Genomic DNA, 13,920 nt, shown 5'->3' with positions numbered 1-13,920 from the left:
AAATCATAGGGGTTGCCTGCCCTATCCAATCACTGATTTGTCCGTGTCTTTCATTTCCACCCTGGTTCTCGGTTCCTACCTCTCCTCGGGTCCCATCACAAAGGTGAGCCCCTTCCCTTGTGGGACCCTGCTGGTCAGGGAAGTCCATTAAGGAAAACCCCACACTTGGCACCCCGGATTTGGGAGCGAAATTCCTTTGTCACAGGCATTCAAGCACGTGCAACTTGAGGAGCGATCACTGAGGTACGGAATCACAAAGGCGTGACCTTGCAGGTGGCCTCTGACGGTAAGAAACGTCTTTTATTTCAATTTCTTATTTTAGAAATTATCTAGAACCACGGGTCCATAAGCCTCATCATATACTCGTCACCTTAGATGGTTAATGTCTATGATTGAGCAGAAAGGTATTGAGATCTCTGAAGCATTGCTTAAATAGGCACTGAAGCAAAATCTGAATTCCCAGCAAGGGGAGTTCCCAAAGTGCAGCTATGAGATCTCATTGGTAAAAGAAAAAACGAGGCAGTATCAGAAAGAAAGACAAAATATCACAAGTCAGTTGGAATACTTGGGAAACTACAAGGATGGCCTTGATGGCACAACCTGTGCAGATTTTAGGCATCACAGGTGCTGGAAAGCCAAGCCTCAGTCTAACCCTAATTCTCAAAATGAGGAAGGTCCCTCCACCTGTGGAGGAAAAAGCCTCTGCTCAAACCTATCTCTTAGGGCAGATGGCCGAGAGAGCGCCATTGGCAAGTCTAACACTTTCTCCTAATCTTTTCACTATGGAGGATTCCATTCTAAAAAGCGCAGAAGCCATGACGTTCAATGCGTTTGGCTCACTGCTCCCTCCTCTACCTTTTAAAACGTGGGAAATTAGGCAAAGGGCATTAAACGCAAAGCCATTTCAACATCCCGATCATAAGGTAGAAGGATCTTTCCAAATGCAAGAGGAAGTCTCTTCCTCGGAAGCTTTCAGTTTTCTTCAGCCACATTCATCCTTTAAGGCTTCTGGTCTTGTGCAGCCCGCCCCCTCCCCCGCAGAACTCTGCAAGCCAAAACAGCATTAAGGAGGCTACAAAGGCTGCAAAGGAGAAGCAGGATTTCTAGATTGTGCCATAGCATGCAAAAATATGGGAAGCTCTCAGCATTACAGAGCTGATCAAAACTCTTTAGCAACAAATTTTATACCAGATGATTGGAAATTAAGAAAAATATTACCTGCTGCTAAGAGCGCATGGATTCTGATTAAAGTGCTACATTAAACAAGGAGGATTGACTTATCTTTCAGTCTTTTGCTCTTCCTTTCACTAAAGATACTAACAATATACTTAACTCACTTCCTTTGACTGACTGATCTATCCTTGCTCTCTCTCCCCTGTCTGTTGCTGCAGAAACAGACAGAAATATTCTATGTCAACCTCTGCCTCCACCCATGCTTAATGTAGTATTATGATCATTTAAATTTATAGAAATAAGCAGGTAGAAATGTTTCTTCTACAAAACTTAGAAATGATTCCAATAGTACAGACGGAAGTTTAATTCAGCCTCTGGCCATCGAAATCCTGACTCCTATAGAAATTCAAAGCAGAGTATTAAGCTTCTAGCTAAAGCATACGGGGCTAGATAAGACTAACACAGACAAGTCCTAGAACCAAACCATTCTTATCAATTAAATATAAGTTCATGGCAAGAAATTTCTTTACTTAAACATTGCTTATTGCAAAAGTGAGGCAAGAAAAAAGCCAAACATCATAACTCTGTGCCATAACACTCATCTACCAGAAGTTACCTGGCACAGGTGAATGGTGAAAGCTAAATGAGCAACGCTTAAACTTAGAGCAAACCTTTCATCACTTTGGGCTACTAGCGTAAGGTTAAAGTGCTGTGAGGAGACGATCCCTCACATAAGGACCATAAGATCATATCAAAGCATGAAAACTATTCCTTAAGAACCTAAAGGAAGACCAGCTTTAAAAAAAACAGAGCACGTGTTTGCCCTAACTAGGAAGCAGACAGACATTTTGCTCTCATGAGGACAAACAAGCAAAAAGACTTTCTTATCAGCAAACCTCTCCACCAGTTTAGCATTTCTAAAAGGAACAGGCCTTTTGAAGCAGCACCAGAGAATACAGGAGAAATATTATTTAAATGTAAAGGTATAAACCTGTCTTTCAAACAGATCTTTGCTAAAAGATGGTATTATTATGAAGCAAAATTTAAAAATTAAATTGTCTTAATTTGGATTGGACATGGCAAAATTACATAAGAAGGTCCAATTGTATTTCTTATAAGGCAAAGTTTTAAAGTTAAAAAATCAGAGAAAGACTTTTGTCATATGCTACAGGAGATATTTTATCTGTAATATTTTAAAAAGAATCATTGTATAACTGTAGGCTAAAAAACAAGGTATAAACACAAATTTATCAAGGTTTTCAGAGGTAAAATCCTCATGGACTCTTGCAACCATGTGACTCACTACCAAAAGTATTTGGATCTGGAAAGGAAACTTAATTCAGCAGTTTCATAAATTGATCCATACGCCTACACCTCAGGTTACAAGTTTTTATGGCAAATATTGAATATTATCAAAAGCAAAATTAAAAATCAGTGCAAATTTTTAATTGACCAACATCAATTGGCATATGCTTTAGAAAACTTTCATATATATTCAAATTTTAAATATGTAGAAATCATTAAAAATTTTTAAACAGGACATAAGGTCAACAAGGATAAAAATTAGCAGCCATTATTTAAAAACCTGTATAAAATTTAAAAATTGTATGTAAAGCACATTACTGCTACTTTATCCAAAAAGCAAATTAATTAAAATTACTCAGTATCAAAATAATATAGCATCAATTCTAAATATGAGACACATTCTCAGCATTGCAAGGCATCAGAGTAAAAACAGTGCTGATAGGATTCAAATTGTTAATCAGTAATAAATTATTAAGGTTATTAATTGATTTGATTAACCAGTAACAGTGACTTATGTGTGGTTTAGAATGGGCAAAACTACCACTTATTCAAATTGCAAATATCAATCCTAATCATTACTGCAGTATAAAACCAATTACTAGTGTACAAGCTCAAATATTACTTGCACTAGGTGGTCCATTTTGGCAACAGAATCTTGTAAACATCTTAGGTAAAATTGATAATTCCATTCATATTATCAAAATCTTTTCAGTCATGAATTTAAATTTGACAGTTTAAAAATAAAAATATCACAGCAATTACTATGCTTACATTTACTGCATCTATTTAGGGTATAATGCTTTTATGAGTATTGGTTCAAAACGTGAAAATTAAACATCTACATAGACCTTATTGCAAAGCCAAGGTGAAATCATATTCAAAGGCAAATGGCCTTGAGGACACTGCTTTTGGGCAGACACAGATCACTTGCACTCTCTGACACATCAGAGTGCCAAGTCCAGTATTCCTCAATATTTTATGCACACAAGTGAAATTAGCTACCAGTGCAAAATCCTGTGAATGTTATCATGTCACTCATGCACTTCAGACAGGTGTCCAAACTAAACATTGTGGACTAAGGGAAGCATTACTACATGCCCCTATGGTATAAAAATCTAAAAGCTAATGTGATGGGAGATAATCACTCTCCTGATGTATAGGATCAAGCTCAAAATGATAAAGTATGCAAAGTTTTTACAGATCTTTTAAATAATTGGGCATATCTAACTATTCCAAAACAATTGTGGAGTAACAGTGCTTGTAACAGCAATACATGGGCTGACTGGGATAATCTATGGCCTAAATGCAAGCAATTTCAAAAGGGCTCAAAGGAATTGATAAGCCCCAAACTCCAAACACAAGGAGATATTTTCAGCCACTTTCTAATTTAACAAGACCCAACAAGCTTTCTTTTGGGGTCGAGATTTCTGTTTATTTTCTCAGATACCAGAAGTCCATGGAAGAAAACTGAAATGATCCAGCTGAAAGACAGTCTGCCCAGAAAGTCAATGCAGATGTGCCTGGCACCATCCACAACATGGCACCGATACCAGACAGCAGGAAAAGCAGCCAATGAGCTGGAAAAACCATCCCTGCTCTATAGGCAGGTCTAATGCAATATCCACACAAATGTACTTGTATGAAAGACAATACCTAGAGAAAAATAACATTGTTACTCACTAGCATTCTATTATGCCAGTATATGGGTGTTTGTTGTAAGATCTAAGTTCATCATGTACCTGAATGAAAACTTACCCTTTGAAGTATTTGTACAATATGTAACCTGCAATTATTTTAGTGGAATTGTTCCATGTTACCCAAATTTGATCAAATGAAAATCATACTATTGAAATATTGAAACAGTACAGTGAATACTGTCCAATTGTAACACATTGTTGCTATCATCCAAAATGTATGTATAATATTTATCTTATAGGGTTCATTTTAAATTTGTAAGAACGAATTAGGTCTTCATTAGAATAGAATCAATCTTATTCAAGATGTTATTGGAAAAGCATTAAAGCTTTTAAAAAGAAAAACGGGGTGGAAATGGTATTACTAACCATCTATCTCTCCTACACCCCAGAAGGAATAATAAGCTAATATTATTAAATCACAATTCTCATGTAATGATAAATGTTGCATTGTATGTTGTACATGGATTGGGCTGAATATTGCCAGGAGATTAAGACTGTCAGGGACCCAACAGAATGATAATTTTGGGTCGAGGTTTTGTTTGTATGTTTACAGAGAATGAAAACACCTGGTCACCCACCAAGCACCTCATGCCATGAGGCACAGGACCAGGAAGAGAAGCAGACGAGTACCATCTATGATGCCAGCTGATTGCATACCAAGCAAGCGGCAAGAAACCATTATTGGTGACTATAAAAACCAAACACTGACATTACACTACGTTTAATGACATTTACTATTCTACTGAAGGACAATTATCATGCTGACATCCATTGGTCTTTTATAACTAAACCAACATCAAGCATGTCAACTTGTAAGGACTAAACCCCACTCGCATATATTTATGACATCAGATGGATCCCACACTCCAAAGACTTCATCATGGGATCAACATCGAAACAGCTATAATTGTTCAAACACTAATGTATATCTTTCATTTTGGATATCCGTTATATATGTCAAAAGGAAATTTATTTTGTATGCATTGTAAAACTCCTTGTATTGTAAAAAATTGATCTATCAACAAGGGTATAGACATTGGTATGACTCTCCAAAGGAAAGGAGATAGAAAATTTTTCATTCATAACACAAACCTAGCAACCCTGACTACAAAAATTATGTTCAATGCAAGAGATGCAGAATAGGAATGCTCAATGCACAGATGGTCCTGATGTCACTCTTAAAAAAGGGATGAGATATCAGGCAAAATGCACTTTAGAAATTTTTAATTAGGAACCAAGGTTATTGAAAATTGATCATCTACATCCATGTGTAGGTTATATTCCTGACAAAATCTATGTAGACATTATGTGCCAACTGCCATTGCTGTAGTTAAATGTTAACATCATTGTTGATCACTACTCCTAAAACTCCATCTTTTGGATTAATATCTTTATGGAAACTCTTTCTTGCTCTCTAACACCAGTCCCAGAATTCAGACGGCCGCTGGATTCGGGGTATATTAACTTCCACTTCAGGTACTGGAAGACGTTCTGGTACATGAAAGTAAAGCCTAGGTTGGACAATCTCTGTGGACGCGCAGTTGTTGAACCTCCTAGATGGAATAGGTTATTACACACATACATGGAGCAAGGGCAAAGTATACACTAAGTTTCTCCTTTTTGGAGTATGTATTGAAAATAAGAAAAATTTTGGCACTAATAAGCTTGTAGAAAAAGCACATTGAATATTATTCATTTACAACTAGGAAAAATAAGTTACATCAAACTCTGTATGATCAAGTAACTGTAGAAATTGCTTCTACATAGAAAGCAACTCAAGCTTCTATCACTCCAAACATTGGTTTGGTGGAATGAATTTTGCAAACATTGGTTATGTTATATTCTGGGTTATTATATTGATTAATTCATTTATAGCAGAGATTTAAATAAGGCTCATATAAGAAATATGCAGCCAGAATGTACAAAGTCATTTCATTAGCTTCATTTTTATTATGTCTTCAACAAATCAAAATGTTATATTTATGGCAAAATTGATATTTGTATTAATGTTTGCACTACTGTTTGAAAAATGTAAAAGATGCTAATATCTTTGGTATGCTATTCAAAAAAAAAGGGGATAAGTCAGAAAGTATTTTTAAGAACATTTTTATACCATTTTTATATCATTTTAATCCTTTTGAGCAATTTTGATTTGATGCTCTCACTTTATTTTCTCTGAATATTTTGATTATACTATGTTGTTTTCATTTTTCTCTTATATTTTGAAAAATATTTCAAGTACTTTTAACACTCTAATCCTGAGCAATGAAGGTGCCAATATTTCTCTTGAAATGTACCCAACAGCATCAGATTACAAGAATGTGACAGCAATTGTTAAAGTTGCAGGTGACTATCCTGGGAAACCATCACTGATTGCATAAAAAGGGAATGCAAAGGACACCTCAATGGGCCGGATAGCCAAAGCCACACACACAGGCATATATTCCATAAAAGATGGATATATGTGGGCTGCTGAGGTTGGAGGTCCTGGGACACGGTGCTTGACACCCTCATTCACAGGTGGCTCGGGTATCAAAATCCAACCATATTGCCATGTGGCAGGCATCTAGGCGGGTGTATCCCTAAAATGCATAATCAGTACAAGGGAGAAAAAGGAAATTCCCCTTCATATCCAGATGCAGTCATCTTTTATCTTGCTACAAAAGCACTGGCAACTTCTTGTAATCCTAACTGTGTGTGGGCAATAATCTAATGCACCCGTCCTATGTTCTATGGGACTACTACCTCAATAATTCAGGACAATCAGAGTGAAAACTATTTTCTCATTACTTTTGTCATTATTTTTAATCGTTTATGAAAATTTTTATCTTTGATTTTGATTGTTTAGTATTAAGAACACATTTTATCTTTGCAATAATCTTTATGAGCAAAGAGGAAGATTTTATTATTGATAATCACAATTACCTTTTTCAGCCAAAGTTTTGGCAATATTTAGTGAATATCTATTTTTAATCACTTGAAGCATCAATTGGTGATGCTACATGATTTTTATATTTTTGATTTTGTTCACATTTCTATATCAACCACCTTTCATTTAAAAAAAAAAAAAAAGGGGGATATGTAGCATCCCAAGCATATTCACATCTATGAAATATAGATGACTGTATTACTACTGTGTCTCCAAGCATGAGGCTTTACCGATAAGGTTTGTGAAGGTAACCTTGACCTGATCACGAGACCTATTGCCCAACACAAGTCCATTAACATGTTCGGAGACTTGCCCGGGAAAGCGCGGTTATGTCCTACACGCCCAAAGGTGTTCCCTCTACCTTGCCACCCAATCTTAATTGTCTATACTTTGTGATGTGGTTACTACGTCCTTGGGAGTACCGCCCAAGCAGGACATGAATAAATTCAGAGGCAATCCCATGAACTTCCTCTTGGCCTTTCTCCCTTCCATGGAGCTCCACTGGGCTCCTCAATGACTATGTCTCTCTCTTCTTGACCTTCTCCTTCCCCGAGGCTGGAACCATCTCGGCCTGCATTCTCTATCTTAATCTCCTCAACCACCTTGTATTCCATCATCCTCATTTTCCGCCTTAAGGAAAATCATAGGGGTTGCCTGCCCTATCCAATCAAAAAAAAAAAAAAAAGAAATACACAGTTCACAAAAACAACTCAGTCTATTTTCTGATTTCTTAGTTTCAGATCCAATTAATTGACCATCCTGTCTGTCCAAGAGATGCATATTGATGGAGTATCTTTATAAATATACAACTACATATCACAGTCTGGAAAAGGCAAATATTTTATGCATTTCATTTTCCCTATATGGGCAGAGAGGTTGAATTCTTTTGAATGAATGATCTTATCTAGAAGGCTTTGCAGTATTTTAGAGCTTCACATAATTAGTACAATAGCATTCCACAACAGGCATTATCTGAAAGACCTCACCATCAGTAGGAAATCTTTCTTCCATTTAGGCTCTGTACTGTATATCTTCCATAATAGTTCCACACACTGCCAAAACACCGAATTTCAGAGTTGGAAGAGACTTCAGTGGACACCAAGTTCAACTCATCTTGGAATTTTCTCTCTAAAACTTGTGACAACTGCTCATCTAACCTTTGATAAAAGACTCCCAGTGAGAGAAAACCATCCCACTATCTCTCCAGTTCTCTTTCAAATAGCTCAAATTAATAAAAGATTTTTTCTTCTATCAAACCTAAATTTCCTTCTTTATAGTTTCCTTCTATTGCTTTGAGCACTCCATTTTGGTTCCAAGTCACTTCTGATTTCCATATGACAGCTTTTTAAATATTTGAAGACACCTATTATATCCATATCCATTCCTAACTCTTCCCTTCTCCATGCTAACCCACTTCCTTCAAATGATCTCAAAAGTCATATATTCAAAGCTATTCACCCTCTTGGCTGATCTCTAGCTTATCTATACCCTATATAAAATATAGTGCCCAGAACTAAATACAGTACTCTGCATGGGTGGGGTCAAGTCAAAGTACAGTGGAATTAGTTTCTTATTCTGGATGCTCTATCTCTCCTAATGCAATCCTTGACTACTACATCATGCCAATGACTTATATTGAACTTATAGTACCCTAAGGCTTCCAGAACTTCATCAAACAAGCTATTAAAGCATGACTTCTCCATCTTGTAATTGAGAAATTTCTTTATTTGAACCGAACTTTTAACTTTAACCCAAAACATTTATCAAATTTCAGCATATTTGATTCAGCCCAATGTTCTAGCCTGTTGAGATCTTTCTAAGCTAGAGTATTGAACTTGGAGTTGGGAAGATCTAAGTTCTTGGTCCAGACACTTACTAGCTATATGACCCTAGAAAAGTCATGGTATCTCAGCCTCAATTTCTTTATCTTTAAAATAGTGATAATGATGGCACTTATCTCACAAGGTTCTTGTAAGGATCAACTAAGATAAAAAGCATAAAGTGCTTTTAAAACAATGTGAGAAATAATTTGATCCCTGTTGTATTTGAGTAGATTCCTGTTTATCCAAAATCAATGATTTACCCTTATGCTAATTCCTAGTCAGTATTATGCAGTTTTAATGTGAAGGGGAAGTAATTATTTCTTTTATATTTATAGACCACTGATGGTGAACCTTTTAGAGAAGAAATGCCAGGCCCCACCCCCATCTTACCCACCCAGACCAAATGTCATGCCCCTCCTTATTGCCTGCCCTTGGTACCCCCCTTTACCCCAGACAGGGGAGGGGGGAACTGCTCCCATTGGGCTGCTAGGCAGGACAGGTGATGAGAGGCACATGTGGAGAGGTGGAGAAGATTGGCCCCAGCATTCTGCTCCCCTCCAGCTATATGCCATGCTATGAGCTATTCTCCCCTCAAACCTATCTCCTCTCCAACCCAACCATGGGAATCACCTTTGCCTCAGACTCAATAGGCTGCCGTCTGTGCTGTACCCTCACACAGCATGTGAGCCCCCACTCGCAGCACCTTACCCCAGACAGGGGAGGGAAGAAGCACTCCCATTGAGCTGCTGGGCAGAGGAGTTAGGAAAATGAAGAATGTCCTCAGGCACATGGAGAGGGAAAGAGGAACAGCTCCACCCTAAGTCCCTCTGGCTTTCTAGTAATGAACTCTGACAGGCAACTGCAGTTATGCCCACAGAGAGGTCTCTTTGTACCATCTTTGGCATGTGTGCCATAGGTTCACCATCACTATTATAGCCATTAATGTACAGTCAAGTGTAATCAACTAATCTTAATATATAATATAATTAGGAGTAGTTAGATTATATAGTTGAATAAACTGGTCAAAACAGGTACTTGACTTGCTACAAAAAATATACTCACTAGACGATCTCCACCCATGTGCCCTGAAGAGTGAGTGTTACCATGGACAAGGATGACTTCTGGACCTCCCCCTGGACTGAATACTTCATGATAGAGATATTCCAATGGTATAGAAGGTTCCTGCAAAATGTCCCCTAATTATTTTAGGCATTCATTGCCCAGTGAGATTCTGGAGGAATTCTGGGATTCTGCTTGCCCTGTCATTTAAATTGTACTTTTGACAATTTTAGAGAGAAGAACAATGGTAGGCTATTGTCCCAGGAAATGATACAGAGTAACTGGTCACCATGGGAAGTTTCTTAATTTCCTTTGCAGAAATAGCCCAGCCTTCTAGGTAACTGTCTTTAGTAATAGTTTCAATTTGTCATGACAAAGAGGCTTATGCAATCCTGTTTCAGAGCTTCTCACATGGCACTAAGTGTTGATAGACTTGGGGTGATTTTTTTTTGCCTCTTTGGTTTAATTTCCCCAGCCCACACCCAAGCAAAATATCTCAGTAATATACCATATGACGTCTTCCAGTATTTTTTTCATTAACTTATAAGAGCAAGCACATGTTTTACAAAAATCAAGTGATGATTCGAACAAAAAAGGAAGTAGACTTTACAACACAGCTCATAAAAAATAAAGATGATCTCTGTATATGACTCTCTCCAAAGAATTATACAACCTGAGACCCATTGTCAAAGTCTTGTGCCCAAACCCTTGTGGGTAATAATAAAAAATTTTGGCCTTATGCTATTATTATCCAGAGTTCTCCTTGGGAACACCTGAATTTGGTTCCACCCAAAGTTTACTCTCAAAATATCAGAATTTGTTCCTCAGTCACCTAGCAGCAAAATGATGAATAAAGGTCAGATTTTGTTTAGTTCAAGAGAAAACACAAAGATCTCATGATCATATCAGTAATAGCAGGTGCTTTGTTTTGTTTTTACAAATTCAGTTATTTTGTGATCATAGATATTAAACTTTTCTAAAAATAATCATTTTTTAAAGTAAATCACACAGCTGGTATGACGCTTCTCCATCCCATGCTATATTCTGTGAAATTGTTCAAACACACCCATGTGATATCTGATTTTTACTTCACTTCTTCTTATGTGGTATCTTATTTTTACCTCACTTCTTTTTTGGTTGGTTTTATTGTACTTAATTCTTGGAATCACTGAAAAATTGTATTTTTAGCAACAAGTTTTTTATCTATATAAGGAGACTGCTCACAAGGCTTGGGGTCTTTGCTTGCCAATCAGAGTCCAGCTTAATTGTAAGAATGGCCCTCTCTCAATAAACCTATTTCTTTTTGGCTTGGAGGCTTTGTTTTATTTTTGGTGTCTTGGCTAATACATTTTCATCACAATTTGGAGCCCAACATGGGGTGGGCAGACATCCTGACCTTCAGGGGTCATTTCTCCAAAAAGGGTTTCTCTTTTTAGGTGCCCACATCAGGGGCTATTTGTGTCCAATCACTCCTTGATGGGAAGATCAACAAATGAAGATTCTTTGCCCACTCAGACCCACTCCAAGCCAGTGAGTACATTTCAAAACAGCAGATTAAAATCTACTCATATCTCTCTTCCCTTTTTTAAAGCCTTCTGACATTAATTAGCAAAATAGCCATAAATTTAGAAAATGTCATAAGTTCCTAAGGTTTATTTAAAGAATAAATTCAGAGTAAGTTTCACTTTTAAAGAACTTCTACTTTTTAGACTACCTACTATTGATGTGAAATTTATTCTTGAAATTATGCAATCATTGGGTATAATTTAAAGTAGAAAATTATTCTTGAAATAAGGCTAATCATTAGTACAGGCATTTAAATTCTTTATTTAATTAGGTTAAGAACTTGTACCAGGGAGAAGGTTTGTGGGTTTATCATTTAAGTTGACTGGTTAGTGAGACTAACTAGCAGAAGTAGAAAGACTTTGTAATGATTTTTTAAATTTAATTTAATTTTTCCCCAATTAGATGTAAAAACAATATAAGAATACATGTACTCCCAGAAATTTATGATAAAAGAGTTTAGACACCATAATTCAAGAAATAAACAAGGAAAACTGCCCAGAAATTCTAGAAACAGTGGGTAAAACAGAAATTGAAAGAATCTACCAATCATTACCTCAAAGAGACCCAAAGTTGAAAATGCACAGGAAAATTATTGCTAAATTCTACAACCCCCAGATTAAGAAGAAAACACTACAAGCAACAAGAAAAAAAATTATATACTATGGAACTATAGTCAGAATAACACAAAAGACTTGGCAACCACAACATAAAAAGAATGTAGAACATGAAACAGCATTTCTCAGAACAAAAGAACTGGGCTTACAACCAAAAATAATATACCCAGAAAATATTAGCATGAGTATAAAAGGGGGAAAATGGATATTTAATTAACTAAAAGAATTTCAAGTATTCTTGTTTTCACTGTTCCCTTCTGTGTTTGTGCCTTGCTCTTTGTCTCCATGAAAATTTCTATAGTTAGGTGCTTTTTTTTTTTTGATGTCTGCTCATTTTCCCAGTCTTTTTAAAGGTAGGCTCTGCTCTCTAGGAATTCAGATATTTTCTTAAACTTCAGTCTTCCTTGATGCTACCCTTAGCCTTATTTCTGGGTTTTGGCAAGTTTTAGTTCCTCTAAGATATTATGATGACCTGTGGGCTAGGACCTCTTAGAGCTACCTCCCACTGCTGATTCAATTAACCCCTGAGCCAGCTGATAACTGAAATTCTTGCCTCAAACTTAGGTATAGGTTTTTGGTCTCACTCTGGGCTTAATCAAGTCAGGCACAGCTCAAATTCTAGCCTCGTGCTTGGGTGTACACTTTTTTTGTTTGTTTGTTTCAAAACCCTTACCTTCTGTCTTGGAATCAACAAGGCAGAAGAGTGGTAAGGGCTAGGCAATGGGGGTCAAGTGACTTGCCCAAGATCACACAGCTAGGAAGTGTCTGAGGCCAGATTTTAATATAGAACCTCCTGTCTCTACTGAGCTACCCAGCTGCCCCATTGGGTGTACACTTTTTGCCTCACTTTGGATTTGATTTAGTGAGACACTAAGGCTCTCCCTTGAGCTTTTGGCAAGAGGATTAGGTAGCCCAGCTTTGGGTCTACCAACTACCCCAAACTGGGGTTTATGTCCTCACCACAGGCCTGGGCTGGGACTCCTGGCCTCCTTCAGGGCCCACAGAGATCAGTCTATGCAGCGCAGACTGCCCTGGGTTGGGATTCTGGACTTTACTGTAGTTTTGCTTGGAACTCTAAGGGCTGTGCATTGGTTTGGGCCCTATTTGCCCAGGCAGGGTCTTAGAGTCTGGATGTTGGCTTGGGCACAGGTTCAGAACCTGGCACAGTAGATGTGGGGTAAGTGGTGCGGCTTGCTCCTTATTCCCTGCAGTAGTCTCCTATTGGCTGTACTCCCCTCTCACCCCTGTGCCCCAGATATTCTCTGGCTACCTTTTAGTTGTTTTTTTCTCTTCTTGAAAGTTGCTTCACTCTGTCTTCTTGTTGATTCTTTCACTCCTGCATTTGTTTTGTGTCATTATTTTAAGATTGGTTGGAGAGGATTCTCATGGTGGTTTCGAGATTCCCTTTCTCTATTCCACCATCTTCTCAAGTATTCCTGAAGAAAAACCCAGAAGTCAGCAGAAAATTTGATGAAATATACAGGTAATGAAAGGTTAATATAAGTAACCCAAAAAGTCAAGTTGTGTGATTCCTATATGGGAAAGTGTCATCTACAGCTCTTGGAAATGGCATCATTGCCTGGGTATTTTGAAGGGCAGGCATGGTTGGAAGACTAGACATCAAGGGAATATAATGGAATGTGCCAAAATGGTAGTGCACTAGACCAGAAGGAAGCAGGGTGGAACAGCTATATCATATGCATTAAGAATGAATGGAAAGAATGAATGGAAAATCTTGTAACCATGGAAAAATG

Source organism: Monodelphis domestica, chromosome 7 (genome assembly GCF_027887165.1).
Source record: "Monodelphis domestica isolate mMonDom1 chromosome 7, mMonDom1.pri, whole genome shotgun sequence".
Lineage (NCBI taxonomy): Eukaryota > Metazoa > Chordata > Mammalia > Didelphimorphia > Didelphidae > Monodelphis > Monodelphis domestica.
Note: the sequence above shows the minus strand (reverse complement) of the source record.